Source organism: Xenopus laevis, chromosome 8L (assembly GCF_017654675.1).
Source record: "Xenopus laevis strain J_2021 chromosome 8L, Xenopus_laevis_v10.1, whole genome shotgun sequence".
NCBI lineage: Eukaryota > Metazoa > Chordata > Amphibia > Anura > Pipidae > Xenopus > Xenopus laevis.
In genome coordinates, this window is record NC_054385.1 from 31,614,776 (window position 1) to 31,622,463 (window position 7,688).

At 41.3% G+C, this 7,688-nt stretch overlaps 1 long non-coding RNA gene across 1 annotated transcript; it reads left to right on the top strand.

Annotated features, from left to right (window-relative positions):
- The first annotated feature begins 2,355 nt into the window (after positions 1-2,355).
- LOC121397004 lies at positions 2,356-7,646 on the top strand. The gene is made up of 3 exons (XR_005963326.1): positions 2,356-2,817; positions 5,342-5,467; positions 7,573-7,646. It is a non-coding gene; the product is annotated as an uncharacterized LOC121397004 (long non-coding RNA).
- Positions 7,647-7,688: the final 42 nt, after the last annotated feature.

Sequence of the window (7,688 nt, forward strand, 5' to 3'; positions counted from 1 at the left end):
TAAGATATAATTAATCATTACTGGAGGCAGAACAATCCTGTATTGATTAAAGTACCCATCTTTTCGCTATAGTTCATCTTATTGCGCTACTGCGCCTGCACAGCCGCAAGAAAAAAGAAGCCAGAAGACGATCGCTCTGTGATGCTTGCTGGAAGACTCCTGGGACAGTTCTGATATCTTCTGATATAAGCCCTGGGCTTCAGTTAAGTACATGTCATCACTTGGGGGTGCCTAACTTTTTGCACCCCCAAGTTAAAAGAACTTTCCTGCTCCTTTAGGGTTTAAATGATTTTTTAGACTTAAGGAAAGACCCATTTATCCACAAAACCCCAAGTTCCGACTATTCTAGATAATAGGTCCTATACCTGTATAATATATTAGTGGTAAGGAAGGTAGTTTTGGTGGGAATTAATCTTATTTAATATAGTCCCACAAGCTGTTAGTAGTATGTCTTATACTGCTACAGAGGCAAATGGAGTTTTAATTACGGTGGAAAAGCTATGCATTTTTTCTACCTTGCCCTTTATTCCTATACATTAGTTTTTTTTTTTATGACATTTAGCTCATTTATTAGTTTTATCCACTGCTGGACTAAGGGTGCCTCCCTGGCTCTCCAGTTAAGCATGATCAGCCTTCTGGTTTAAAAGAAAGCCTTAATTAGGAAAATTTACTGGGGAGGTGTCAGGCTCAAATTAGCAGCAATCAGGGGGCAGAATTTAAGAAGGTGTTAAACACCTCGCTCATTGCCATGCACTATGCAATAGAGTACTTGTGGCCTTTTGCCAATTAGGCGATGCCACAGGTTTAATTTTGTGCAATAGTGCTTGAGTATAGTAGACCCCATGTAACAAATATATTGTATGTCTGCAATTGACAGAGAACTGGGTAGGAGTATGTAAGATTTCCTTCAATTGTGTATTGAATAAGGGATCCCATTTGTCCTCCCAAGGTGCCCTGCATTTTATAGGGGATCTATTGCAAATATACCCCCGAAAACATTTACACCATTGCATATCTTACAATTCATATACCCTGTCCTTTCCAGGGTGAGTAAGGCGTCTAATGAGGTGTCCCGAAGAGTGTTTAAGTCCCTAATGGAGATCACCACTATGCAAAGGTTTTGAGTGATACAAAGTATCATCTGAAGACACTTTCCTCATAGTATGGGGGCGATAAATACATTTAGGTAATACTAACTCCAACAATTGCATATAGCCATAAATAAAAATATATCTACCCCTAGTGTTAGAATTGAGTAACCAACCTGAATGGTGTTGATTTGATGATCAGTATGGACACTCACGATGAGAAGGGAGAACATGTGGTGTTGTAACACAAGCCCACCCAAGGGCACTTGAGCACCAACACCTAACTTCCCTGTAGGTGGGTCTTGGGCAATATATATAATTTTGGTACTGGATTTGTTATCATATCCAGGACTTTTGACATTGTCATTTAATACGGCACGTTCCATGTAACTGTTTTGTACACATCGCTTACCTCGGGTATAATAGTGCATCAGGTTCTCTCTTAAACCTCTTACAAGGAGACAGCTCATACTTAAAAATGTTGCTACTTGGGTATGAAAGCCAAACCACCATTTTTTCCTTAGTACCAAAGCCTTTTTTTTACTAGACTACATGGGTAAAGGTATGAGCTGGGCTAAGAGTGAGTTTTACCTTTTTTTGGGGGGGCAATAGCAATCAAACTGCTTATAGGCATTACCCTAAAAATGCATTTTTTTTGGGGAGTTTTTTGCAGGAGGGCATGCCTGAGAACACTTACCTGAATCTTACAAGGAGTATGCTCCTTTTGGCTCTATTTGGGACCCTCTTGGACGCTGAATCACACCTTTTGGATAAGCCATGTATGGTCAGGCCCTGTTTTCTATATAGACACCGGTGGGCTGCAGCTCTAATACATGTGCAACACAGTTTCTGTCATCATGTGCCAGTCCAGCAACAAGGAAGATGGGGTTGTCACTTTTTTATGATTAGGGAGCAGCCCTCAAAATGCAGATCTGAGTAACAGATCAATTAAAACATTAGGGACACTTCTAAATATATGTAAGTTTATGGACTGCATTGATTGCAAACCTTTTCCATTTAAATATAATCATTGCAGCCTGTATAGCTATGCAATTCCCTTATATTTCACATGATATAAAAACAGAGTATCAATTCTACAGTAAATTACTCCTTTGGTTTTTCCAGCTCAGCTGATAAAAGTAAATGCTTGTGGTGATGACTGGCCCCAAAGCTGCTCTGAGGTAGCTTTCACTATGCTGCCCCCCTCACCCCTTTGTGTTACCTTTACAGAACTTATCTGCAAATTTTCTGTTTCCCAAAGAGAAACCGCTGCATAGTAACCCTACACGGACAGGTGCAAACTTTGTACACACAGGCATCTTCCAATGAATATTGTGTTGTGCATTTTATTCTTCACTGATTTAGTCTCAGGATTTGAGAGTAAGGGAAGGTAAGAGCCAGTTTGCTCATGTGCATTTTATTTCCTAAGGGGTGGCACCTGATAAACCAGACTATGAAGGGAAAATTAGTTCTGTTCCTCAAATATGGCTACTGGATTTTGGAATATGATTTTTTTTGTTCCATTTTAATAGGATTTGCTCTTACTTGCGATCATTGATGTCTCAGTATTGTATTAAACTTGGGTTTGGGGATTATATTATTAATGATTTTTTTCTTTCCCTCCAGTTTTGTGATGTGTCTTCCAGCGGGTGCACGTAGTATACATGACATGATGGGGAATGGTGCCAAGAATAACCATTATACACAGAATCTCCAGTTTGTTTCCAGGGTGAGTATGTTTGTTGGAGAAACCATTCCTGCAGAAGGACTGTGTCTCTTACCCACAGGTACTGAACTTTTCAGTGTTTCTTTATTGCAGATTTGATCCATTCTCTCACTCCCTTTATATGTTACCCTTGCCAAATGAGGCAATTACCCAGAATAAAAACAGACACAATGGCTTTGTTGTTAATCTGTGAAGTCACAGTTTTATTAGTAATATTAATTTGGCTTTTTGATCCTGAGGAAGGCGAAAAACCTCTTGAGAATGTAGATGATCTGCTTCACTAGAGGGAAAAATTCCTTCCTGACTCCTTAACGGCAATCGGATCTGCTCCCAGGATGTACCATATTGAATGAAGGGAAGCAGGGTGAGGGAAACAGAAAGGAATATGGCAGCATAAACAGGAGCGCCATTAAGCTGCTAGGTGAATACTGCATTCCTCTTCATTCTATTGGTCCCCAAACAGCCTGCAGACCCGGCTTCTACAGTCTGAGGGATGGAGTGAAAAGGAATGCAGGATCTACAGAGTAGCTTAAAGGTGCACCAGTGTATAGAACCATATTTTGGGAGAAAGAGAAGACACCGCTTGGGGAAATGCAGTAAAATCAAGGGAAATAGAAAGCAACATGGGGGCATACAGAGAGAGCGCCTTAAGCTGCTAGGTGAATACTGCATTCCTTTTCATTCTATTGGTCCCCAAACAGCCTGCAGACCCGGCTTCTACAGTCTAAGGGATGGAGTGAAAAGGAATGCAGGATCTACCGAGTGGCTTAAAGGTGCACCGGTGTATAAAAACACATTTATGGAGAAAGAGAAGGCACCGCTGAGGGAAATGAGGTCAAGGGAAATAGAAAACAAGATGGCTGCATACACAGGAGCCCCACGAAGCTACTAGGTGAATACTGCATTCCTCTTCATTCTATTGGTCCCCAAACAGCCTGCAGACCCGGCTTCTACAGTCTGAGGGATGGAGTAAAAAGGAATGCAGGATCTACAGAGTGGCTTAAAGGTGCACCGGTGTATAAAAACACATTTATGGAGAAAGAGAAGGCACCGCTGGGGGAAATGCAGTCAAGGGAAATAGAAAACAATATGGCTGCATACACAGGAGCCCCGTTAAGCTACTAGGTGAATACTGCATTCCTCTTCATTCTATTGGTCCCCAAACAGCCTGCAGACCCGGCTTCTACAGTCTGAGGGATGGAGTGAAAAGGAATGCAGGATCTACCGAGTGGCTTTAAGGTGCACTGGTGTATAAAAACATATTTACGGAGAAAGAGAAGGCACCGCTGGGGGAAATGCAGTCAAGGGAAATAGAAAACAATATGGCTGCATACACAGGAGCCCCGTTAAGCTACTAGGTGAATACTGCATTCCTCTTCATTCTATTGGTCCCCAAACAGCCTGCAGACCCGGCTTCTACAGTCTGAGGGATGGCGTGAAAAGGAATGCAGCATGTACCGAGTGGCTTAAGGGTTTTCCTGGTTATGATGCCATATTTTGGTATTAGGTGGAGGTACCTCTGATGGAAATGCAATTAGTAAAAGTGGGCCACTGCTAATGATATTGCAGTGAAGTAAAAGAGAGGCACTGCTTTTTAGGGAAACAGAAAAGATATGGCGGCATACACATAAGCACTGTGAGACTACTTGGTAATAGCTGCATTCCATTCCATTCCATTAGTGCCCAGGCAGCTTACAGATCCCAGCTTCTGCAGGCCGATGGATGGAATGAAAAGGAATGCAGTATCTACTGAGTGGCTTAAGCTTGCTTCTGTTTATGATGCCATATTTTGGTTAGTGGAGGAAGTACCACAGGAGGATCTGCAGTGGCAGGGGAGGCAGTGTAGGAGGAACTGTGATGGGTGGCAGGAGACACACTGCTGGTAGTATTGCAGTGTAATAAGGCCCTGCTGGTATAATTGGAGTAGTGTTGCAGTGTAATAAGGCCCTGCTGGTATAATTGGAGTAGAAGGAAGGGCATACATTGCTGATGGAATTGCAGCAGATGGAAGTTGAGGCATCACTGTTGTAATTATGGCGGATAGAAGGAGATGCATTGTTACTGAAACCAAATGGAAGGCAATAGTGATAGAAACATAAGGTATAGAGGAGAAGGCACTGGTGAAATTGGAGCATTCTTACTTGAATACAGAATCGAAGGAGATGTCAGTTGGTGCCTTTTCTGAACGCAGCCTGTAAAAGCCAAAAAATAAATAAAATAACATAAAAACTCAATGCACATTTTTCTCATCTTAACTAGTGGTAATACTGTGTTAACCCTATAACACTTATTGGCATATTAATCATAATTGTAGCACTGTTCTACTCTACCATACCACAAGGAATCCTAATACAGTCATCTCAGGGATCAATATTCCCGTAGAATCCACTTCTCCCTGCATATACCCAGTGTACCTTTTTTCACATAACCAGCACTGCTCTTATCAGTGCCCCTGCAACCATAATGCAAGGAATACTAATGCTAGACATTTCTTCTTCTGATTTGTGCTACTTGTCTTTCTACTCAGGTCTTTTCTTACCCATCATCCCAGTAGGACTTAAAAAGCTGAATAGTCAAAGTCCTTAAAGGCTTCATCTATCTCGCTCGCCATTTCAAGAGGGGGTCCTTTGGGCTGCGTCAGATTCGCCGGCAGGTCGGTATACTCCTTCTCAAAATATCTCACATCCTCTGGTCCGTCCAGGCTTGGAATAAACGGAGCCATCACCTTCCTCTCGATTATGTCATCCCAGTCAATGTCCTGCAAAGTAGACACCATAACAAATGCTCATTATTAGGGAAAAAGGGGCTAAGTGGCCATTTTTAGAAATTGTGGATAATATCCAAAGGTATAGCCCATCAGATCTTAGAGTTATTTGGACAATAGAGACAGGGGACTTACATGAAAGAAAGGATGTTCTGCTACATCTGCTGCATCTCCCGGGGTAGAACCCAGTCTCTCCTCGGCATTCTTCTTCAACAGCTAGAAGAACAGAAAATAGCAGTTACATGTACAGAAGCTTTGGGGAAACTCGCGAGAATTAGAAAGCGGTCATTGTAATAAACATAAAGTGTAACACTACTTACCTCTGATATAAAGCTTAATGCTCCAGAGTCCATGGTTTCAGGGTAGCATGGTTCATCCTCCACGATGCAATCATAGAGGAAGTCCCTGTCATATCCAGTGAAGGGTCTCTGAAATGGTTTATGGGAATTAATTAGGAGGCCAGGTTGTTTTGATACCGAGTGTTTGATGAGGTTAGATAAATAACTGCACCATTGGCACATTTTGCTTACCTTTCCGAGGAGCATTTCGTATACGATGACTCCAAGAGCCCACCAGTCGACGGCTCTTGTATACTCCTCCTCCATCACTACTTCCGGCGCCATATAAGCGGGACTCCCGACCATGGTGTTGGTGCGGTCTCCGTATCCAATGCCTTGTTTAAAAAGACAAATTGTAAGTGGTTTTATGAAGGTGTTTAGGCCAGATTATGCCCTAAAAAAGTCTTTGCTCTGGGCAAATATAAAAGGCACTTCTTACCGATTTTGCCCATTCCAAAATCTGCAATCTTTATATATCCATCTTCTTGCATTAGGAGATTTCCCGGTTTTAAATCTCTGTGTTGAAACAAAAGTAAGATATTAAGAAACTGCTGTGATAAGCCAAGCACAAAAAATCCTTCCTTCCCTCAGATGTCCCAAGTAGTGAATTTCAACCTGTAGCTGTCCTGCTACTAAATTGCAGAAGCTACAAACCCCAGGTTGTATTCACTACTAAAGGTACGTACCCCTTTATTAACTCTTACCTGTGGATAACATCCTTGGTGTGTATGCCTTCGAGACCGAGCGTTATACATGCAGCATAGAACCTACAAAGATAAGGAAAATACATTTGGCTATTATATGCTGCAGCATTCATAGAGGAATCATAATATTTAGTGTAGCATAACAATCTCCCAGTTCCATCATCCTCCCCTAGTCTTCAGTCTCCTATAACTCTGGGATGTTATGTATAAAAGCCCAAGTCATTTATTCATACTTAGTTGTCGCTAGGTCGAAGCTCCCACTCTTCTGCAGGTGAGTTCTTAGGCTGCCTCCTGGCACAAACTCCATGAGAAAGAACAGCAGGTAGTTGGTGTTGAATGTTGCATATAAATCCACTATAAAGTTGTGTGGATTGACCAACTGCCCGATTTCCTTCTCTGCTAAAATGCTGAAAGATGAAAGGGAAAATTAGTTCAGCATAGTGTAAAATACCATGTTAACAATGGTGAAAGGAAGTAAAAAAAAAAAGTATAGAAAAGATTGGAATCATCCCCATGAGCTCACTTTTCAATTTCTTTGTTGGAGTCTATGTTCTCCTTCTTCAGCACTTTCAAGGCACAGTAGATTTTTGCCGTTAGATACTCTACAAGAAGAACCTGGAATAAGAGAATGGGTTTAGTGTCATTGTTACCCTGTATGTGTAGCTAAATATCCAAGTCCTAATTAAAGACATAATTAATTACCTTTCCAAAACTTCCTCTGCCTAAAACATTAATCCGCCGAAAGTCTCTTGGTGCGAAACTGCTGAACTGTAGCACCCTGAAAGGAAATAAACAGGAATATATTTATGTGTATATATATATATAGATATATAGATATGTATCTATATCTATCTATCTATATATATATATAGATATATAATGTATGTATCAATTGCTAGTGTCTTACTGTGTACTTTCAGCCTCCTCTAATGGTGTCTCTTCCTCCTTGCAGCACTCTGGTTTTGGAATATTATCCTCAAGGTGAGGGCCCTGAGATGTTTCCTCCTCATTCTCTGCAACATCGCTATTGAGGTGAAAGATCATTATAATGCAATTTTACAGTAAATA